This window comes from Meriones unguiculatus, chromosome 6 (genome assembly GCF_030254825.1).
Source record: "Meriones unguiculatus strain TT.TT164.6M chromosome 6, Bangor_MerUng_6.1, whole genome shotgun sequence".
Taxonomy (NCBI): Eukaryota; Metazoa; Chordata; class Mammalia; order Rodentia; family Muridae; genus Meriones; species Meriones unguiculatus.
In genome coordinates, this window is record NC_083354.1 from 29202922 (window position 1) to 29227067 (window position 24146).

The 24146-nt window shown below is 42.3% G+C and overlaps 1 pseudogene; it reads left to right on the forward strand.

Annotated features, from left to right (window-relative positions):
* The first annotated feature begins 5586 nt into the window (after positions 1-5586).
* Positions 5587-24146, forward strand: part of LOC132654907 (baculoviral IAP repeat-containing protein 1b-like) — a 36321-nt pseudogene continuing 17761 nt past the window's right edge.

A 24146-nucleotide genomic window follows, 5' to 3' on the forward strand; every position in this document is an offset into this window, starting at 1 on the left:
CATTTTTAGGAGACACAGTCTCACAGCAGACTTCCTGGTCCTTTGTATCTTAAAATCTCTTGAACTCCTCTTCCAAGATATTCCCTGAGCTTTAAGGGCACAAGTCATGTTGTAGATGTATCAGTTGTGCTTGTGCACCCAAGATCATGTGCTCTCTCGGTTTCGATTGGCTGATATTCTCTATAATGTTCTCTGGTGAAGGCATTTTATCAATTGAGGCTCATTCTGCCCACATGACTCTAGCTTGTATTAAGTTGACAAAAATACTAACCAGTGAGTTAGGGCCATTAATATTAAAGTTAAAGTTGTTATTGAAAGTGTATGTTCATTGCTGTCGTTTTGCTGTTTACGGTGTTAATCCTTTTTTTATTATTATTTCAATTATTATAAAAGTTTACTTTCTTCAGTTGCTTGGCTATGCTTATTTTCAGTTCAAAGAATTGCTCCTCTGTTGGTCTGGTTTACTGGAAAAGAATTCTTTTATCCTGTTTATACTTTGAAAAGTTTTTCTTTGTCCTTCAGCTATGAGAGATAGTTATGCTGCATACAGTAGTTTAAAATGGTGTCTTACTTACGCTCTCTATTATTGCGATGAAGCATCATGACTAAAAAGCAAGTTGGGAAGAAAAGGGTTTATTTGGATTACACTTTCCCATTTTATTCCACCATTGAAGGAAGTCAGGACAGGAACCCAAACAAGACAGGAACCCGGAGGCAGAAGTTGATACAAAAGCCATGGATGGGTGCTACTTACAGGCTTGCTCCACACAGCTTGCTCAGCATGTTTTTTTACAGAACTCCCGTCCCAGGGATGGCACCACCCAAAATAGGCTGGTCCTGTCCATCAATAATTAAGAAAATGTCTTACATCCTGATTTTATGCAGGCAATTTATCAGTTGAGGTTCTCTCTTCCCAGATGCCTATAGATTGTGTCAAGTTGTCGTAAAACTAGTTGGCACAGCCACTGGCCTTGGATTCTTCTCCTTCTTCTGTGCCTATAATTAGAAGATTTTGGTCTTTTCACGATGTTCCAAAGTTCCTGCATGTTCCTTTCATGTAGTTTTAGAGAGTTTACGCATTATTTCCTTGAGTGGTCCAGTTCCTCTACTTTATCTAATATTCTAATATCCAATATAAGAATAGTCCTAATATTCTCTCTTCTCTTTGATACATTCTATTGGTAAGGCTTCAATTTAATTTAGCTGAGCAGCCATGTTTCATTGTACATATGATTCCAACAATCTGAAGTTGAACTGATAGTGCCAGTTAACCAGCCTAGCTGGTTAAACTGAGAAAAACAAGATCTAACATAAATTCCTAGGATTTACTTGCATTTATCTTAAGAAACCCAACCTACTAAGTTAATTTTCTAGATACAAGATAAAGAATGGGGGGCACAAATATTGGCTGAGCTCCTTGAGAAATCACATATGTTTGAGAATTTTGTAACTTCCTCCTTGAATGGAGTGGATGTTGGGGAGGAGTTAGATGTGTGGTTTGAATGAAAGCAGATTCTTCAATGACTTCAATGACTTCAAATAGTCATTGTCCAAAAGGTTGTGGTGGAGTCTCAGAACTCATGTTTAAAGAAGTGTCAGATACTTATTTGTGCCTAGGACAGCCTCTTGATGGTCACCCACATGGCCACTAGGATGCTGGGCTAGGAATCCATGAAGACTCCTGACCACTCTTTTCTCTTGGGAAATCAGTTCTCAGTTCATAAGCAGATTTTAATTCCTATTACAGAGAGACATGGAGTTTTGATATGTGAAATCCCATTGCAAGAAACCACCGGAGAAGAAGCAGGACCCTGACCATATTGAAGGTAAAAGGAACTCAGAAGACCATTAGCAAAGCCAGTGCCTGACAGACACCAAAATCCTTAAGAGGATGCATGTGGTTGACCCAGCTATTCTTATTTCAGGAATTTACTCTGGGGAAATTTTTTAAATGTTGGAAATATTTATTAATATCATTACAAGAATATTGAATATTGAATTCATCTTTATGTATGAAGAAGGACAATGGCTTAAATGATCCACATTTGGGGAGTAATTAAACAATTATGTATGAACATATTTTTAAAAATGGAAGAGTTGGGGAGCAAGATGGATGGCTCAGTGAGTAAAAGTACATATCTTACGAGCCTAATGGCTTGTGTTGATCCCTGTATTCCACTAGAGAGGGAAGATGAAAGGAATTGAAACAACCTCTAAAAGTCCTCTGACTTCCAAAGAGCTCTGAGGCATGTGTGCACTTACACCACACACACATATACACTCACACTTCTCATACACTCATAGACATTCACATTCACACACACATACTCATACATGAAGTGTTGCCAAGGAAACGAGAATTCGTTTTAAGGATTATGAGTCTTGTAACAACAAATTAAAAGGAATCAGAAGGAAACTTGAGGACCATTTTATTAGTGTCTGATCAAAAACAAGTAGGACAAGCTGTAAATCTTGGTAACTGCCAGCAGGAAAGAGATGGGGGGGGAGGCCATACCTTTGGAGATGGGTCCAAGAAAACAGGCAGGTTTGACAATCAAGGTCAGTAACCATCTGGACAGAGAGTGTGTAGGGAGTCTGCAGAGGAAGGGAGTCCAGAGTGTCAAGAAAAGCATGCATAGATTTTGGATCAGTATGTGAAAAAGAGATAGAAAGCAGAGGAAAAGTTAATACTTTTAACTTAGAATTCAGAAAAGTGGAGAGGCTTAGCTGTGGAAGCCACTACATAGGGGTGAGGGCTTCTGAGAAGTGTATCTTCTTTCTTAGGGGATAAGTATTCCTCCCATTTCTTTACCTTGTCTTCTAGTGACTCTGGTGTGAACTCCCAGCCAGGTGATTCATAGGCTTAGCTAGATTTACTCTTAAAGGAGAACACAGTAATAAGCAACATTGCAATCTTTGGAACAGTGGAGAATGTCATATCTCTAACTCGGGCCAGAAGTAGAACTCAGATTTCATTCCTTTATCCAAGAGGAAACAGCTTTGCGATGGAAAGTGGTGTCCAAATCCAGCTGTAAGGGAGGGCTCCATCAGTTCCATCAAAGGCTGCTAGTCTCTATTTGGCTACCTAGCATTGGCATCTCAAGTGTTGAGACCCTGGAATCGTTTTACATTTGGTGTCAAGTCAGTCTGGCTACTTCTGGCTTCCAGTCAAGGAAACTTCTTGTTTTCCAGTTACTTGAGCTCAGACTGCCTGAGTAGCTTGTATCCTCTAGTCTCATGAGAAGTATGGTGGAAGAACATGTATGGTGATGCAGGCCTGTTAGCTCAGCACTACAGATGGAGAAAAAGGAAGATAGCCACACATTTGATGCTAACCTGGTCTCTATATTGTGTTCCAGATTAGTTTGGGATATACAGTGAGCCCCTGTGTCAAAAATGTAAACAAAACCAGCAGGATGGTGGTGGCACATGCCTGTAATCCTAGCATTCAGGAAGCAGAGGCAGGCAGATCTCTGTAAGTTTGAGGCCAGCTTGGTCTACAGAGTGAGTTCCAGGATGGTGAAGACTATACTGTGAAACTCTGTCTCAAACAAAAACAAAACCAAAAACAGATGACAGTGCTGGCTGGGCCTGCTGCTCAGTGGTGGGTACTGATTAGCAGAGCCAAGGCCTTGGGCTCGTTCCTACAAGCACACATAGCCAAAATTCAATACATTGCAAATATTTGTCAATTTTACACTGTAAAATAGTCTGTATAGTCTATTGTAGTCATTTCAATAATTGTGAGTCGGAAGAATAGGGAACTGGGTGAAGAAAGAGGTTCCAGAAATTAACAAGAAAGGTGTAAGGCTGGAAGCCCTTCCCCACCTGGGCTTCATTAACAAAGGGAGCATGTTCATGAAGAGCTAGCTTTGTAAAATCATCAAGGCAGTAAGGTTCTATGCAAATTTCATATCAGATGTCATGCTTAGCCACTTCCATCCTCTCTTGGCACCAGGTCATAGCCCAGGTCTGGTTTGATTCTGAGCTCATCAGTATCTCTCCTTTAATAAGGACTCTTCACCCTATCACTATCCACATGCTCTCTACAACCCATTGTAAAGAGTTTTAAGAACCTATGAACCCCAGCAGCTGCCTCCCAGACTCAAATCCATGCCTGAAACAGGGAGCATCCGGAGATCATATGAAGCACTAAGACTGGAGAGCAAACATGACAAAAACAATGTGTTTGGAGGCTGGAGAGATGGCCTTACAGTTGAATGGATTTACCCTTGCAATGGAGCCAAATTTGGCTCACGACCCGGAGGCCAAGCCACTCACAACTACCAGTAACTGCAGTTTATGGGGGCCCAACACCTTTTCTGAAATATATACACACATACTTAAAAATAAAATATTCAAGAATAATTTTAACTGAATGATATTATCAGATTGTCACTCTCAGGCTACATAATTGTGCATATTTTTTCTTTAACATACGTGGTAAACCTATGTCATTGTCTTTATACTTCAGAGGTGGAGCTGGGCATGGTGACACATATCTCAGCATCCAAGAGGCTGAGACACTGGGTTTATCATTCCAAGAGATAAAGGGTCCCATGGATTTGCACAAGAACAAAATAACCTTAGCTGGAAGGAAACAGTGGCACAGACTTTTACCTTCAAGACTGATAGTTGACCACTTGAGTGAGAGTGTTTAGGGAGTCTCATCATTGTTTAGGGATTTCTTTTATGGGGCTCAGGATATGGAAAGGCTGGTTGCTAAGTAAGGGCCCTCTGTTTTGACTGGCGGATTTGAATTATCCAAGTCCTTGGTCATTGCGCATGTCACATGTATGTCATAGAATGTGTGTGATTTTAAGTATATATGTGCCTAAGATAGAAAATAGAGGATTCTCCTTAAACATTAAAGACACAGTTTTGCCTGCCTGCATCTGCACCCAAATCCAGGTCAGTTTGATCAGCATTTCCAATCCTCCTATCCCAATACATTGGGAATGTACTTGACTAGAGACTGACTAAAGTTGATTACTGTTAGGGACAGGGAAATCTATACTGTTGTCCAGAGATGAGGCTACAAGCTGTGTCTTGAAGGAGGGGTGTGCAAAGAGTGTGTACAGGTGAAGGACTTAGGAACACCAAGCACATTATTACAAAACCAAATAGGGTACCAGACCAAATGCTCTACTATGCTTGTCGGCTTCACCCTTAAGTGCAAGATTCTGTCTAAGAAAAACAAGCAAACAGTCAAACTGAAGGACACTTGAAAGGCTCCATGAATGGAGCCAGCTCTCTGTGTCTAGTTCACTGCCAGTCCTCAAGGCCTAGCCTATTGCTTGACACACAGGTAAGTGCTTAGCAAATATTTGTTGATTGAGTGAGTGAATATTGATGTTTCATAGTTTCTCAAGCAACTTCTGTCTTTCACAAGTGGAGATCAGATAGCAACATACAAAAGTTGCTGGTCTTCTACCTACCATGTGGGTCCTGGGGAACAAACTGAAATCATTGGGCCTGTGGCAAGCCTCTTTACCCACTGAGCCATCTTCCTGGCTCAGAGACACAACCCTTTATAATAAAGGTATTGCAGACACCAAAATCATCTGTTCCTGTCTCATTTAGAAAATGACATCCCAGGGAGAAGCCTGCGAGGAGAGAATTTATGAGTTTGATGATGATTTGGCCTCTGAGTTCTCTGCTCTTCTCGGTGTGGACGCACTTCGGATCTTAAAGAGACAGCATGAAGAAGAGCACAAAGAACGAATGAAGATGAAGAAAGGTTTTAACTCACAGATGTGCAGTGAAGCCAGTAGATTAAAGACTTTTGTTACCTATGAGTCATTCAAATCATGGACGTCTCAGGACATGGCAGCTGCTGGGTTTTACCATACCGGGGTGAAACTTGGGGTGCAGTACTTTTGCTGTAGCTTAATCCTCTTTAGCACCAGACTCAAGAACCTTCCTATAGAAATCCACAAGAAATTTTGTCCAGAATGTGAGTTCCTGTTGGGCAAAGATGTCGGTAACATTGGCAAGTATGACATAAGGGTGAAGAGTCCAGAGAAGACGCTGAGAGGCGGCAAAGCACAGTACCAAGAAGAGGAGGCCAGGCTGGAGTCCTTTGAGAAGTGGCCTTTTTATGCCCATGGGACCTCGCCACGTGTACTCTCCGCAGCTGGCTTTGTCTTTACAGGTAACTGGGTCTCATTTTGTGAGGTGTTTCTGTAAAAATTTAGTTTCCAAACTAATCAAGAGGAAGGACTCTGAACCATCTTTCCAACCTTTCTTTTCTTTTTTTTTTTTGGTGAAAAATAAGATTATTTTATTGATGTGTCAAATAAAAGGTCGTCTTCAAAATGCCCCCACCCTTATTTCCCTCTATCCTAGCTTCTATTTTGAATTCACATAAACGTCCATCAACAGATACTTGTTGCCCAAGCACCCAGCACAGGAAAGGCTCATGGTTGCCTACCCGGCATGCTTGGTTTCATTCCTTTAAGGGTTTTAAAAATGCCTCCTTGAAACGTGCTTTTGTCTATCTTTTGTCATTTGTCTTGCATGACTTACAGAAGAACACATCAAACTTACTTGGATGGAACAAAAGCTTCCTCTTTGTTGATGGCAAAGAAATGTAGAGTAAAGGAGTACTCACACAGTCAAGCTTCCTTTAATCAGTCTAGGGCTACAACTAGTGTGGAGAAGCAAAGTATTTAGCTGGACTGAGCTACTGTTGTCAACGGTTGCCATGCATACTCTTACGTTTATGGGCATGACTGTGCTTATTATGTTTATAAGACTATGTATGATACACTTGCAGATCAAGGGTGCTCATCTGTGATATATGGAATGTTTTGTCTTTAAAGAAATCTTGGAATACAGCTACACCTTATTATCTCACTGTACTAAGAACTATTTTAAACTTGGTATTCTACCTTTGTTTAATAAGCCTGACCAAACTAACTCGATGACAGACTTCACTTTCTGGCTGAGATAGAACAGGCCTGAGTTTTCCGTTCCTCGAAAAAAGAAACTTCAGTTCAGGAAATACCAAGAAAGTGGCTTGGCCAGGACAATTGGCCTGGGAAGATAAGGTTGCTTGGCTACTGGTCTGAGAAGTCCCTAAGCCCTGATTAGAATCACATAGCCTTCACAGGCATGGGCCAAGCCCTGACCAAAATCATGTATTCTTCATAGGCACCAGCCAATCCCAGTGGAGATTACATAGCCATAGTAGGAATTCCCCTATCTGGCTTTAAAAGGAACCTTCAACTCCCCTCTTGGCCTCTACCATGTTGTGATGATCCAGCAGGCTGGATCTCTGAAGAATAAAGGCCTTTTGTGTTTGCATGCTAATCAAATCTGGGGTTATCCTTTCAGCAATTTCTGGACCCTAACAGTGCTGGCCATGTGTGCATTTTCGATGTCTCATTGCTGTGTAATGATGTCTCTGTTTTAAACAGTCAGTTCTCTGAGGTCACGTGTCATAGACCAGACCTATCAGGCTTTCATTTGCTTATTTTCTGTTAGTGTTTGATAAGGCAAAACTTCAGACTATTTTATTCATTTGGGTGGCAATTTCCTTAGTGTTATGTTAGGATATTATTGTGAATTTGGGTGACAGGCATTTATTTTATTAGATGTTTTGAAAAGATTTCCTGCCAGTCTGTCGCTTGTCACTCGTCTTCTTAACAACATCTTTTCAAAAGCACACATTTTTAATTCTAATGAACTTCATCTAATCGATTATTTATTTTGTGGGTTGTGGCTTTAGGATTGTGTTAATATCCAAAAAGTCATTGTCAAGGCAAAGTATCCTAGATTCACTATAGGTTTACCTCCAGAACTCATATAATTTTAATTTTGCATGAAACTACAACTAGTTTTGGCTTCCTTCCTTCCTTCTCTTCTTTCTTTCTTGCAGGAGTTTTGGGAATGAAACACAGAAGCTTGCAGATGCTAGGCAAGAGCAGTGGTACTCTGCTGCAGGATATTTGATCACAGTGTGACCCCCGAGATGTATATTGTCAAAACCTGTTCCCTGTGCGGTATGGCTCAGCCCTGGCACACACCTTTAATCCAAGAGCTTTCTATGAACAAGATTAAACAATGTCAACCATAGGTCAAGAGGAGGAGCAAGCAATCAGTAGATATGAACATAGGAAAAAAAACCGTAAAGAGTGAGAGGAAGTTGGAGGACAGGCAGAGAGACTCACAGGAAGCAGAAAGGAGAAACATCCAGTCTAAAGGATTTTTTTTTACACCCACAAACACACAAGAATTTATTAGTTCTTCCCATTTCAAAAGAGCAACAGCAGCTGATTTGCAAGACAGAGTTGAGAACCCAGTAGTTGCTTGTGCTTGAGGCTGGTGCCTCTACACTTGGAGTACTGAGTCCTATGTTGGTTGTCTCTCACAGGTAAAGTTGACAGCCCATTGGTTTCTCAGTGCACAAGGCTGGGTCCCTTTTCAGTCCCAATATGATACCCAATACCCCAACCTTTCTTTTCTTTTCCTCCTTCTCTTCTTCCTTTTTACTCTTTCTCTTCTGTTCTTGTTCTTGTTCTTCTTGGATTTGGTCTTCTTATTGTTCTCCTTTTTCTTCTTGTTCTTATCCCTGTTGTTCTTGGTCTTCAACTTCTTCATCTTCTTGTTCTTCTTGTTGTTTTTATTTTTCTCTTCTTCCTCCTCTTTTTTTTCTCCTTGTTCTCCTCCTTCTTTGTCTCCTCCTCCTTTTTCTCCTCCTTCTGTTTTCTTTTCTTCTCCTCATCCACATTCTTCTTATTGTTGTTCTTGTTCCTCTATCTTTCTCCTCCTTCTCTTCTTCCTCCTCCTTCTTTTACTACTTCTTCTTAATCATTCCTTATTTGTTAATTGTTATATTAAAGATCTAGTTCATTAAACTTTAATAATTTTACTTCCGTTATAATTTACTTTAGTGTAGCATTATTAACTTGCCAAATAGGTATAAAATAAAAGGTTTTCTGTAAATATGGACACATTTCTGTAAATGTGGGCCTAGAAATATATTAACTGAAGGTTGAGGTGTAGCTCATTACTTGAGGCCCAACTGAGGATGTGAAAGGCCATTGGTTTAGTCCCAGCACTGGAAAACAGAATAAGAAGACTCCAGAAAACACTAGCTCCATTCATAAGGACCTGAAAATGGATTATGAGATAGCTTAAATCCACTTTCTTCTCATTTCACAAATATTACTATTTATATGTTTCCTTGATTAATTTAATTTCTATAGTTTTGGAAGGGTTTGTTTTTACTTATTTAACTCTCATCCATGAGGCAAACTATCTTCAAGAAGACTACAATTTGAAATGCCTCAGCCACACACAGGTGTTAGGACAGATGTGGATGACAATTACAACAGGATCTGTGGGTGCTGAGTACCTGCTTATGTTATACAAGGATTGAACACTAATTCTAATTCACTCAGTTTGCCCTTTCCCCGTGTTTGATAGTTGAGTTCACTGAGGCTCAGAGAATTAGAGAACTGTGCCTTTATTTCCATAGAGGTGACATGGCAAAGCTAACTCTTAGACCTTCTGACAGCATTATTCCAGGTACTTCTAGCTTTTGCCTACTTCTCCATCACGTTGGTCCTGAAAGCTAAAGAGCAGCCTCTATGTGTAAGAAACTGGCATGTTGAGGGCTAAGTCTATGGAGGATGGCCATGGCTGGGAAATGTAGGTCCAGAGCTTAGAAGGGGGTCATTTAGGGCAGTGGGATGTGGCCAGGGATTCAGCCAGAGAGGACATGGAAGAGCAAGCATGCTGGGGTCTGTGTTGCTCTGGTTCAGTATAATCAGCTCCAAGACACACCTGGTGCCATCGCTTCCCTGCATCTGTAGGTGAAAGGGACACTGTGCAGTGCTTCTCCTGCAGTGGATGCCTGGGAAACTGGGAAGAAGGAGACCATCCCTGGAAGGAGCATGCCAAGTGGTTCCCCAAGTAAGTTTCAAACGCTTGTTTCTTAAAGATTTCAGGTTTTATTTCTGTTTCTGTTGCTTGATATTTAGCAAAATAAAACTGGAGATAAAAGAACAACCTTGTTGGAGTACCACATGAGTTCTGATCTTTCTCCTGTTCAATATGGGGTCACCCTAGAAATTTTCAAGCAAGGAAATCTGGTCACATAGTGAAAAGCTTGAATCACATCAACTTAAATGGCCCTTTTCTCTTTTGTGTTATTTTGCTTTTTATCTTTTCATTTTCATATTTCCTGTGTAGTATGTTGGTGCATGTAGACTGTGTTAATACGTGTGGTGTGTTGGTGTGTAGTGTACATATGTGCCCTTGTGCATTCCTGTGGAGGTCACATGCTAACCTAGCCCACCTTCTCATCATTCTTCACCTTATCTTTTGAGACAAGCCACATGGGATCCATCTGTCCACATCTCTCTGGGGTTAGGATTAGTGACATGGTGGCCTGGTCCCTGCTTTTATATGGGCAACACACATTCTAACTCAGGGCGTCATGCCTAAGCTAAGGTACTTTACCTGCTGAGACAATCCCCAGACCCAATTGTTTACTTCAGTTTTAATATTTGGGACATTGAGGATGTGCATTAGTGCAGGCACCCTCAAGGACAGATGTGTCAGACTTCCTTACCGCTGCAGTTACAGGTGGCTGCCCAAAGTGGGTGCCGGTGCTGAGCCCAGGTCTTCTGCAAGTACTACTGTTGTTTTATTGTCCCCAACACTACAATATGTCAGGTCGAGCAGTTTCATGATTTACCTTAACTACCAAATGAGTCAATCTGCACAGGAATGGAAACGATGTATTGATGGAAAAGACGAGAACAGTCTTTAAAATATTACAAGTGGTTTCCCATATTCAGAGAAATATGCACCAAATGAAAATTCTCTCTCAATGGATATGGTGGCACACACCTGTAATCTCATAACTGTGGTTCTCCTTCTGCCTGGGGGGCTGCCTCCCAGCAGCTGACGAAGTCAGGAGGAGCAGGAGACGAGAAGCCTGCCTGGAATGGCCAGCGAGAGCCATATAAGGATCACATACCCTGGGAACAGCTGATGGGTAGTTAACTTCCAGAGAACAAAGAATATATGCCCCTGGGAAGTGGATGGGGCTTAGGAAAGACGTGTGCTTTAATTATTTGTGATAATGTGTTTAGTGGTATGATTTTGGCATCTGATGTTTTGTTTCCGTTACATACAGATGTATTCTTCTAACTAGTTTTCAAATTTTCATTATGAAAGTCTCAAAGAAATCAGAGAAGTGTATAAAATGAGCACCTGTCAGCAGCTGGCCTGATCCTATTTCATCTACCTCTTTCCTGCCATCCCCATGGAATGGTCATGATCGGGTTATGTCAAAGCAAAATCCAGCTAACACATGGTTTTATTTCTTATTCCTTTAGCATATAATTTAAATAGTGATTAAAAAAAGAGCCACAGAATTGTTATGTCTCCTACAAAGATGAACAATAAAGTGGAATAACATTAAATATCTTAGCTAGTATTCAAACGCCCCGCTCCCTTCATCGTTGGTAAATTTTTACATTGATTTAGAGTATGAGTGTGTGTTCCACTCTCTGCTTGCTATGAATCAACCTCTTTGATTTACCTCATATGTGTTTCAAGAAGAGAGCAGCGGGGTATAGCAGTGCGTGCCTATAGCGCAGGCTACTGTTGAGGCTGAGGTGGGAGCACGGCCTGAGGTCAGAGTTTGGCATCACCATCGCAACACAGGGAGACCCTGCCTTGAACTAAAAGTTAAAATAATATGAAGATTGTCCTGCTCTGCTTTCTTTTGCTTTGATAAACACCATGACCAAAAGCAGCCCCGGGAGAAAAGGGTTTACTTGTCTTACATGTCCAGATTACAACCCACACTGAGGGGTGTCAGAGCAGGAACACAAGCAGGAACAGACAGACACTATGAAGGGACACCCTGCTTGTACCCTTACTCCCAGGCTCATATCCAGCTTCCTTTCTTAGGCCTCCCAGGACCACTTGCCTTGGGTGGCTCTGCCCACAGCAGACTGGACCCTCCAACATCAATCATTAATCAAGAAAATGCCCCACAGACTTGTTGACAAGCCGGTGTGATGGAGGTGTTTTCTCAGCGGAGGGTCCCTCTTCCTGGATGACTCTAGCTTATATGTCAAGTTGATGAAAAACTAAAGCAGCACAAGGTTGGAATTTTAAATAATGGCATTTTGTCATTAATATGATTTACATGTTTCTAACACAATGTTAATTCTCATGAGTAACACTTCAGGAAAAAATGGACAGTTTTATTAAAGCATCAAATTCAACAGTTTGATGGGTTTTTAGCAAATATTTCTTGTGATATAGACGGTCTTCATCACAATACTGGGAGTTCTTTTAACCATATTTTTTAATTGTAGATGTGAATTTCTTCAAAGCGAGAAATCGTCAGAGGAAATTGCCCAGTATATTTAGAGCTACGAGGGATTTGTTCATGTTATGGTAATTTAAAATGTCAACTCTTTCCGAGATGTGATACGTCAGGGTGATGTTTTGTTGTTGTTGTTTGTTTGTTTGTTTTCCCAAATATTCTGTTTTTGTTCCTTTCTCTTCTCATTGTCCTCCCTCTCTCTGAAGAGAGGAAACAAAACTCTTGTCTTGTGAAGCTGGAACCACTTAAACAGTTTCCAGGCTGGCTTTGGGTTACTTCAGCTGCCTCCTTCATCTTCCCTCTGAGTGAGGCCACTACTCTAGCTACCTCCTGCATCCTCCATCTGGATGTCTGACCCAATCTTCTGATCTAGTACATGGCAGAGGCTGGGCACTCAAAGCTGGCTCCTGAACCTGGTCATTCACACTCTATAATTAGTAAGGACTTCCTAGTGGCAAGCAGTGGGAACCCACCTCAAACTGAAGCCAAAGGAGACTGTATTGTCTGACTTACTGAGAGGCAACCCCTGCAGAGGGCATGGGCTGACAGTTGGGGTGCAGTTTTCTCAGAGGGAGATCTGCATGATTGGAGAGGTTCTTCTGAGCAAGGCTCCCTTCCCATGTCTCAGTTCCTCATGAGTCAAAATACACCTCTGTGTGTAACTGCAGTTCTGTGGTTGAGCAGGGTCTGTGGTAAGAGTGACCCTGAGAAGCTTCCATTTCACTGATGTTTGGCACTGCATAAAAGTTTACAAGATCAATAGAAATCAAACCAAAATTAAAGGACTGCTTTGCTCAAATTCTGCTGCTCGAATGAAAATTCACTTCAGTTTGGGAAGACCTTAAGTTGTAGGCCACAGATAGAGGTATATCCTGTAAGTCAGCCAATCAGGCAGTAACTTGAATTTCTTTCCCCAGGGAGAACATTTTATGAATTCCTGGGTCAGAAGAGAATTACCCATGGTATCAGGTAATACCTCAAGCACATTCCAATGGCTTTGCTTGTTTCTTTTTTTGTGTTCTCATTCTCTCTCTCTCTCTCATGCTCAAATGTGTGTGTGTGTGTGTGTGTGTGTGTGTGTGTGTGTGTGTTGTGTGTGCCACGTGTATACAAGTGCTTTTGGAAGATAAACAAGAGTGTCAGATCCCTTGGAGACAGAGTAACAGGCATTTGTGATGTGAGCTGCCTGACTGTGGGTCTTAGGAGTTGAACTCAGAACTCTTGGAACAGCAGTAAGTGCTCTTAACCACTGAGCCATCTCTCTAGCCCTCATCATCGTTCTTTAAAAATTATTTTCATAAGTGATTTCTGTAATAGAGAATGACTTTGGTTGTTTTGCTTTCTTAAATGGCTCTGTGTGCTGTTAAGAAGTTAAGGAATACCCACATTAGAATGAGACAAGAGGCCTGAGTGTGTTGCTCCCTTGCCTAGCATGAGCAAGTCCTTAGGTTCCATCCCAGCACCCACAGGAAAACAAAACCTGAGTGTTAGGAATCTCGCTGAGTTGGGGAACATCTGTATAGCAAGTAGGATAGGCCCTGAGTTCAGCCCCAGCAGAGGTCAGGTACGTGGGGAGAAGGGATAGTGGACAGCATGAAAACAATCATAATACAGTAAGAATTCCATGGTCGCCTGAGGCTGCTCATCCCTGGAATTCCTGCTCTTGGAAGGTGGAAGGAGACACTTCTGCCCAGGTAGGACTACAGTAACAGGTTAGAGGCCAGTATGGGCTGCATGAGGTTGGTGCCAAGTGTAGAGCTCCATGCCTGTGATCCAAGCACTAAGAAAGCTGAGGCAGAAATAGGATGAGTTTAAGGATGGCTTAGCTTAGCCTACATGGCAACGCATTGTGTCCCACCCCCCAAATAAGCAGGAGGTGAAGGGATGTCTCAGATGTTAAGAATATTTGTTGTTCTTGCCGAGGACTCAGGTTCAGTTTAAAGTGGTAGCAGTTTACAACAATCTGCAACCCCCTCTCACAGGAATCTGACTTCCTCTCTGGCCACCAGAGAGGTCTCCAGGCACACATGTGGTAGACATACAAACATGTAGGCAAAACACTCACACATACATGTAGTGAGGATTTTGGTTTCTTTAAAAACACAGACAGTTATAGGAATATGTTTTCATTTTAATCGTAGATGTGAGATCTGGGGCTGCCTTAGATTGTCCCCAGAAGCTGACTCTGATTTGCCTCCTACTTTGGCTTGGGTGTGATTTGGCCAACTGCAGGTAGTTTCTGCATGTGTAAGACTTTTGGAATTCTGGGGACTTTTGAGTGAGTATAGAAATGCTAGAGCTGTCAGCAGGGCTGTGGCTGCTGCTCCTCCTGCTATGGTAGAGGCGCTGGCTGCTGCAGCTGCTGCTGGTAGTTGTTGGCTGGTGCTTTTGGGGTTGGTTGCTCTCTGTCACGTGGTTGTGTGCAGAGATGAGTAGAAGAAATTGAATATTGCTCCAAGGAAATCGATGCCCCTAACCAGCAGGAAGTATTCTAACAGTATTGAAGCCCCCTTTCCCCTGTAACCTTCTTTCTCTTTTACCTAGTGTTGGGGGTTTGGAAGGGTGGAAGAAGGGGGCAGAACAGTGGTAGATAAAAGAACCCAATAAAGTACTCAAATGTCTGGCTACACATACATACATACATACATACTTACAAGCACACACACGGCATCCTTCTGACTGAAAACACCATTTTCCAATAAGTTGTTAAAATAGCAAACACTATGGAGAAAAGGAGAAGCAGTGTTCTCTAGGTCTTGGGAACGCAGAGCTGTGTCTTTGGCCACATGAGCAAGAGTCTACAAGAAGGGTGACATTGTGGACATAGGAAATGGGTTTCTCAGAAGAAGGCTTGCTCATGAATGCTGCCTTAGCAAAATGAAGAGTCTACAGTGCTGCCCAGCGCACTCCTGTCATTGTTAAATGAGCAGGTTAAAAGAGAAACAGGGAAGGTTGTCCTCAGACTTCCACAGATGTGAGTCCATATATGCAAAATGACTTGCACACACATGAAACACTCCGAATTGTAAGTCTTGAGACAGTTTCCTGATGTAGTGAAAGAAAATGATGAGATAAAGAAGGAAACTAAGGAAAGTCTGAAGTGCCAACCTGCTCTTCAGAGTACACAACCAGAAAGCACACTGGTGAGCACTGAGGAAACAGTATAACCTATTCCCTATGATCTCAGGGCTTAACGAAGTCAAAAGTAAAATACAAAATGTTTCTAAACTCTAAGATTTTTTCTTAATTAAATTAAAGTATAGTATTCTCTGTGCCAATGAAATACTTAAAGCAAAGGGAAAAAAATCCTAATCCTAGGATGAAATGTGAACACGGGCAGGCTTTCATCTTGAAAAACTTGTCAGACCAAGGTAATGGGAATTTAATTTTCACATGCTCACAGCATGGAGAAGACATGTACCAGTGTCCAGAGACCAGGGTGAGGTAAAAAGTCTAATGGAGACCCCTCCCATACATGTGGTCATCTCAAAGAGCAAGCTGTCATAACAAATGTTTTTAAGGGAGCCACAGGGGAAATGACCTTTCTCAAATCTTCACAATGATTCTGGAAATAGGAATCTCCTCTCAATATTGCTCTATCCCAATGCTAGATGACCAGGGGACAGTCTTAAGTTACATTTTAACACACTGACCATGCACAGAAATGAATAGAATGAATAGAATACCCCAGTCTTTGCCCAGCAGTTCTAACATGGTCTTTCTTGTATCTCTTATTTCTTCCTGCTCTTCTAACCACCCCTAATTAGGCTGACACAAGTACACATCATAAGATCATCCCACCTATACACACAACTCACTTGAACTTTGTTATCAAAGCCTGCTCTTCTCACCCACATCTTTTCTCCAAGCTTACTGCAATGACAGCGTCTTTGCTAATCAAGAAGTGAGGAAGGACACTTTTAAGGACTGGCCCCACGAGTCACCTGTGGCTGTTGAAGCTCTCGTCAAAGCAGGCCTTTTCTACACAGGTCAGTCGGGATTTTACCCTTTAATTTTACATTTCTATGTGTGAGTGTTGCCTGAATGTAAGTATGGGTGTCACAGGCCTGCCTGGTGCCCTCAGAGGCTAGCCAGGGTGTTGGATCCTGGAACTGGAGATATAGTTGCCGAGAGCCAGCATGTCGTGCTGGAAACAAACCTGACTCCTTTGCAAGAGCAGCCAGTGCTCTTTATGCTGAGCATCTCTTTAGCACCCAAGTCAGAATTTTGTTTCTGACAAGTAGTCTAATCCTGAACTTGCACTTTTCTTTATCTTCATTTGTCATAGATATCTTTGGGGCCTCATAAGACCTTCAGTTTTCCATAATTCCCTCGGTGTTCAGCCTCTGGGCTTGGGGATCCTGAGGTCACTTCATCCTACAGGCTTATTCCACTGTCACAAAACTCACCACCCAGTCTTACTGCATTGTCTTCTCTTGCCAGCCTTGCCTGAGTTTCACCGATGAAGTGCTCCTATTTCTAGGGGAGGAGAGCTGGCAATAATGTGAGCAGAGACAGGGATTCTTCATAACCTGCCTTGCATACAGGTTCCTAAGTTTGCTCTTCCATCCTGCCCCAGCTACAAGTATATTCTTCCGATTTCTTCCATAAGCAATTGCTTGTTGATTGTCTATGTCTGTGAATGTCCCGTGTGTCCTCATTGTCCAGAACAGACAGAAATCTCTGCTCTCACGGAGCTCCTACTCCAGTTCCTGATGGCAAATATTTCAGGATGATGGTTTGGGACAGGTTTCATCAAAGCACACCGTGCACAGGAACCTTCAGCGACTGTTGCTGACTGTTGCTGACCAGACCACGGAAGGACCAAGAGTCCTGTGTGAACTCTTGCCTCCTGTGCATGGTATTGCCACATAATCCAACTGGAGGAGCAAGCAGGATTTCACCAGTGAAATCTGGAGTCGAATTTGTGAGTTGACAGGTGTATGTGCTGTTGAGCTGACCCCATCTCCTTTTCCTAGGCAAAAAGGACCTTGTCCGGTGTTTTTCCTGTGGAGGATGTATGGAGAAGTGGGAGGAAGGTGACCACCCATTAGCAGACCACGCCAAGTTTTTCTCAAAGTGAGCAAAGTGAATTCTTTTGACTTTGAACTCACTTCATCTGTTATTCCCTCACTGTCCAGGTTTGTTATCTGTGGGTAGTGTCTGCTCACTCTCTGGTTCCCACTGCAAAGAATACATCCATGTATCTTCATTTCTTTCCTCACATGAGAGTCTCTCTGTCTAACTAGACATCATAGTTAAATCTTAATTTAGGTTGAGTCAATATGCACACATATTTCTCTATGTAGCTCATGCTACCTTAGAAATGCTATGCAGTCTATGTTCAGCTCCTCAGGTGTGTTTGGTGTGCAGCCAATGCATACCTCAAAGTGTTCTAGATTTATTTAAATCTAATTATTACACTTTAAAATGTAAAGTTTTAAATAACTATCTGGTCTTGAGATAGAATGGAAATAACATCCCAAGTCCTTAAAGTATTCTTTAAAAATGTTTTGTTAGTGTATGTTAATTATATAAAATAATGACATTTTAATATATGTACATTTATGACCTTTACACACAAAAGTGTATATATTACAGTGTATGACAATCATGTCACCACCATCCTTCCATTTACCTTCTCTTATCTCCCTCTGTCTCCACTTAATCCTCTTCCTTCTAAAATCATGTTTTGGAGCAGCCCAGGGCTACATATTAAAACATTTATTCAACTTAAATAAATAAATAAATCATACATACATAGAATATTTCCATTTAATTTTGAAGGTAGAAGACTAGTGACAGCAGTGGTCACTTTTTTCTTTTTCTCTTACTTTTTAAAGTATTTGACTTTATTTTTTTTATTTTATTTTATTTTTTTTAGTATTTGACTTTATGTGCATGGGTGTTTTGTCTGTATGTATATCTGTGTACTACTTGCATACCTGATGCCCACAGAGGTCAGAAAGAGGGCATCAAATATCCTAGAACTGAGTTACAGGAGGCTGTGAACTGCCTGATATGGGTGTTGGGAAACAAACCTGAGTCCTCTTCAGGAGTAGTGACTGTTCTCCCACTGAGACATTTTCAGGTTCTACTTTTTCTTTTTTTTAATTTGGAAGTAATATGCAGAAAATTGTGGAGACTGCAGGGGCTATCTTCTCAGTCCCTGGGATGGTAAGTAGGGAAGAAATCTAGTTATATTTAAAACTTGTTTTATAATGTGTCAATGAAGTTTTGTTTTGTTATAATTACAAACTAGCATATGTAATGTGTATCTACTGTAATTACGTATCTGGTTGAAAGGACAACAATAAAGCCTAGGAGCTGAGCACTAAAGTCAAGAAGTCAAGGTCTCTCAGTGCCTTAGAGGCCACCGTACCAGTCCCTTGTCCTGGTTGATGCTGTCCTCCTCATTCAGGGGCAAACAGTCTTGATTTTCAGTTCACTGTCCTTTTACCAAACACATGCACAATCACACACACACACACACACACACACACACACACACATCTACATAAACCTTCAGCTTTGCCTGCTGTTCTTTGGTTGTCTTTTGTTTCTTTTTTGTCTTAGCTCTATATTTGCTGTGTGTGTGTCTGTATGTCTGTTGGAGAGACAGACAGACAGACATAAAAGGAGAGGGATAGAGAAAGATTGAATCCAGAGTGTCATGATTGCTAACTACACACTAAACCAGTGACAATCTCCAGAAACTCTTGGTTTACCCATATTTCCCCCTAGGATGAACCGAAAAGCGAGCAGTACATTGCTACTGAGCTATAGCTCCAACCCTTATATTGTTTGACACAATGTTCTATTATGTCTACAGAGAGAGTCCTAGCACAGTCATGGCTACACAGAGAACCTCTGTTAAAAAAAAAAAGGCAATTTAAGAAAATATTTCACTGTGTAGTGGATCTTGATTTTCAGTATAGCTCAGATTTCCCTTGAACTCCCATGTTCTTGCCTCCATCTCATGGATACCAGAAGAGCAGGCATGTGCTATCATAACCTGGCTTAGTGACTCTTTGTGTTGGGGAAGGGCAGCTGGAGAGAGGTCTTTGTGGCACAGTGTCAGATAACCCAGGATGACCTCTAACTCAGTGTTTAGGGAAGATGGCCTTAAACTCATCCTACTGCCTCCACATCCCAAGTGCTGGATGACAAGCATGCTCCACCACACCCAGATCTTGTTTAGATAGACAATGACAAGATATAAAATGATCATTGGCAATCACAACCATATCCTTTCATCCAAGTGTCTCTCTAGGATACCCCAGGGCTCTTAGTTGCTAATGGGAGTCTGGAATAAACATAAATTCAGACCTTAACAAGAACAGAATTCCAGAGACTTACAACAAGGTCAAAGTGCAGACAGTAAATGACAGGTTGTGTTCATTCCTGAGGGAACACTCAAGGGCCTTTGCAGAAGAGGGGCCCAAGAGGAGGCTGTAGAGGACTTTGTCTTGTTTTGTGCACAGCAGGGTCCTTCCCTCAGGAACTCACAGTTGCTGTGCTTGCCTATCCATACAAGCCTGCCCCAAATCCAGCCAAGCCAAACCCCACCTGCAGGAGGGGAGCTGTTGACACTTGTTTCTGCTGGAGTCAGTCTTCTTCAGCCCGTGGGCCTTGAGGTTTCCCGACCTCTGCTGGATGGCCCTGTGTCCACTCACACATGAGCAGCACTAATTGAATTCAGTTAAAAGAGGATACAAAGCTGGAAGCCGACCTGACTTTAGTAGGAATCTGGGGAAACTGAAGAAAGGCACTGGGGGTTGATATAATTCACATACTTTGCACACATTTCTGTGATTTCCAAAGAATAAAATACTTTTTAAAAAAGAACAGGCTTCCAAACCGTGGCTCAGAAAGCTCTGCACTTTGATCAGCACTAATGGATGAATGACAGCAACACAGGGAGAACCTCAGCTGAGCAAGCAAATGACCAAACTCAGTAAAAGGGAAAAAAAATGGCCCAGGTGGCAACAGGTGCCAGTCAGGCTCCTGGTTCTGGGATAAAGTTGGCTTGATCTTGTGTGATCTTATTCAGGTAACCACAGATGAGGTTTCATGAATGTGATGGTCAATAATGCTCAGCAGGCGGCATTTCACAGCAGTTCAAACACTCTTTCCCAGATGTCTCCAGAGCCTCTGTGTGAGGTTGATATAGATGCCTCATTCAGAGCTGAGAACTCGATCATCAATTATTTTCTGTACTGCAGTGAAAAGCTTATCTAGCCAAGGTTCAAAGCAGCATCATTCTTTTTATAGGAACATAAATATTTAGAAGACAATTTCACAGGATGTCCATTAAGCCAGATTGCATTAGTCGACCCTGCTCTGCTAAGACCTTTATATACTTTCTGGGCATTGTGCTTTTGACCGGGTTTAGTTTAGGTTTTTGTTTTCTTTCATTTTGTCTTTTTGAAATACGGTCTCACTGTGTTGACCTTTCTGTTCTGACCTTGCTATGTAGATCAGTCTGGCCTTTGACCCAGAGATCCACCTGTCTTTGAGACCCAAGTGCTGAGATTTACAGGCCTGCACCACCAAACCCAGCTTGACCACATTTAGTGCATCTGTGAAGCAGCCTCAAGCCCAATTCAAAAGCAGTTGGCCTCATCTTGTCTGGCGCATGATGGTGATGTTGTAGAATGCAGGTGGCCCTCCTCCCCCAGCAGACTGTAAAGCCTCTTCCAGTACTGTGACAGGGAGACAGCAGGGAGGAAATTCTGAGTCAGTTCCAGCTTGATTCCTCTCTATCCTGAAAGCAACATGTTCTGTGTATTCAGAAATAGGTCTGTAGTTCTGTCCAACTTATTTTGTGAGACAGGTCTCTCACTAAACCTGGAGCTGGCCAATGAGACTTACTGGCTGGCTAGTGAGCCCCTATGATCTTCCTGTCTCTCCTTCTCAGGCACTAAGATTACACTGTCCCTATTGCCTCGCTGTTACACAGGTGCTGGAGATCTGAGCCCAGTCTCCATGTTTGCCCAGCAAGCATTTGCCAACAGTGCCATCTCCAAGCTCTGGCTATCACACAAATTTTATTGTTTATCTAAGCTTTTATCTTAATGTGAATTTCATGTAGTTGGCACACTTGGATCTTGTGGGTTTGTTTCTGACAGTTTGACAAGAGTTGATATGGTTAAAAACTACTGTTAACTAAATTCTTAATTGTACACTTTGTTTAGTATTTTATAATGTCCTTTGTTGTTCTTTTTCCATGACTCTAGAGTTTTGTCATTAGTTAGTCTTTAAACTTTTATTTATTTTTACCTTGTTCACTTAGGTAATGTGTGTTTATGTGTGCACTGTGTGTTCTACATAGGGCCAAAGGGAGACAGGGAGTATCCTCTCCTTTATGTCACCCTCTTGTTCCCTTGAAGCAGGGTCTCTCTCTGAACCTGCTAGCATCCAGTGTGCCCTAGTTATCCTCTTGCCTCTGCACCCACAGTGTTGTGTTACTATTTTCTATTCTTTAAGACTATTTCAGCTGGTTTCACGGACAGGCACTAACTGTTCTCACCCCACCACATTCCCTGAATACCCTCACCATTACTTTACAAACCACATGCATTTTTATTGGAACCCAGAGACTGAAGGTTATTCAGGATACAAGACTGACAGAATCACTGAAAATCCTCGCTTTCTGCTTCATGCTTAATGTTAGACTAGGTTGCTTAGCAACCTCTGATGTCATCACCTGCCTCTGCCAGGTGCAAGCCAGGCATGCTCCAGATATAAACGACCCGCCCATTACTGCTCTCTCTCTCTCTGGCTTTCCTTTTTATTTATATTTTTATAAATTACAGTTTATTCACTTTGTATGCCCGCTGTAGCCCCTTCCCTCTTCCTCTCCCAATCCTTTCCTACCTCCCTAATCTCCTCCCATGTCCCTCCCCAAGTCCACTGACTTTCTTGCTTTTTCTCCCTCCCTCTGTTTCTTTCTGGGGCACCCCTCATCCCTTCTTTCTTAACCCTCCCCCTTCCACGACCGACTTCCTTCCTTATACCAAACATGCTGGGGAGGATTTGTTATTATAACATTGGTGCTGTGAAACTCAATTGGTGGGCTCTTCTGGTAGTGTCTGGGTACACGGGAACGCCTCCCACCTGTCATGCCACCTGCAACACATTTGCGCTCCAGTGTCTAGTTCAAGACCCGCTGGAGTCTTGAACTAGACACTCACTCTTTACATAAGTGGCTGGTGTGGGTTGACAGAACCGTCTCTTTGCCAAAGAAACCTCGGAGCTAAAGCCAGTCCTCAGACCTGGTCCTGATCTTCATGCTTTTTTAAAAAAAGCAAATACAAATCCTTATCTCATGGAACTATTTTATGACTTTTACCTTCTCTGCATAGTTGCATATTTCTTCAAAACCTGAAGTCCTCTGCAGAAGTGATTCCAGCCCCTAAGAGCCACCATGCACTTCTGGAAGCCATGGTAATGAGCCCCGCCCCTTCTCTGACTCAGTGGACCCTGGTCTCAGGCAGGTAGGCCTGAGAACTTGAACTCAGTTTTACCTTATGATCAAAATGGATACTTGGAAGTAAAATGGCTTCTGATATGCTAAAGGAGACAGCATTTGTTAACAGAAGAGCTAAAGTTATGCTAAGAACTACAGTAGGTCTCAACGGAGGAGCTATAGTTATGTAAAACGTTTAAGCTGATTACAATAGAGAAAAATAAAGGAAAACAAAACAGCAGAGCAATTTTGGGTTCCCTTGATAAATCTCTTGTATTTGGAATTTTTATTTCAAATAATTAATTAGATCCTGACTGCAGTTTTTCATTCCTCTTCTTCTCCCAGCCCTTCCCCCACACCCCTATCCACTCCTCTTCTTCTTCAGAAAATGGGAGGCCTCCTGTGGATATCAATCGCCTTGGCATATCAAGTTATAGTAGGCACATTTTCTTCTGTTGAGGCTAGACAAGGCAGCCCAAATAGGGGAAAGGAGTCCAAAGGCAGGCAACATAGTCAGAGACATCCCTTTCTCCTGCTGTTAGGAATCCTACAGGAAGACTAAGCTACACAACTGTTACGTACATGTAGTGGACCTAGATCAGTCCCATGCATGCTGCCTGGTTGGTGGTTCAGTCTCTGTGAGCCCCCATGGGACTAGTTTAGTTGATTCTGTAGGTTTCCTTGTGGTGTCTTTGACCCCTCTGGTTCCCACAATCCTTCTTCCCCTTCTTCTTGCAGGGTTCCCCAGGTTTCACCCAGTGTTTGGCTGTGGGTCTTGCATCTGTTTCCGTCAGTTGCTAGGTGAAGCCTCTTTGATGACAGTTATACTAGGCTCCTGTCCACAAGTATAACAGAATATTATTAATCATGACAGTGGTAGGCTCCCTCTCATGGAATGGGTCTTAAGCTGGACCAGTCATTGTGGGGTACTCCCTCAATTTCTACTCCATCTTTACCCCTTGTAAGTCGGACAAATTGTAGGTCGAAGATTTTGTGGCTGGGTTGGTGTCCCAATCTCTCCATTGGATGTCTTGCCTGGTTAGAGGAGATGGCTGGTTCAGGCTCCATGTTCCCCATTGCTAGGAGTCTTAGCTACGGTCACCCTCAGAGATTCTTGGGAGGTTCTATTGCCTTAGGTTTCTAGCTTGTCCCAGAGAGACCCCCTATTGCAGTTGACTCTCCCAGTACTTTCTCCATCCTCTATACACCTGATCCCTCCTGTCCCCATCCCTACCTCTGCCCTGACCCAGTCTCCTCCTACCATCCACCCACAATGCCTATTCTATTTCTCCTTCTCCGTGAGAGTCACACAACCCC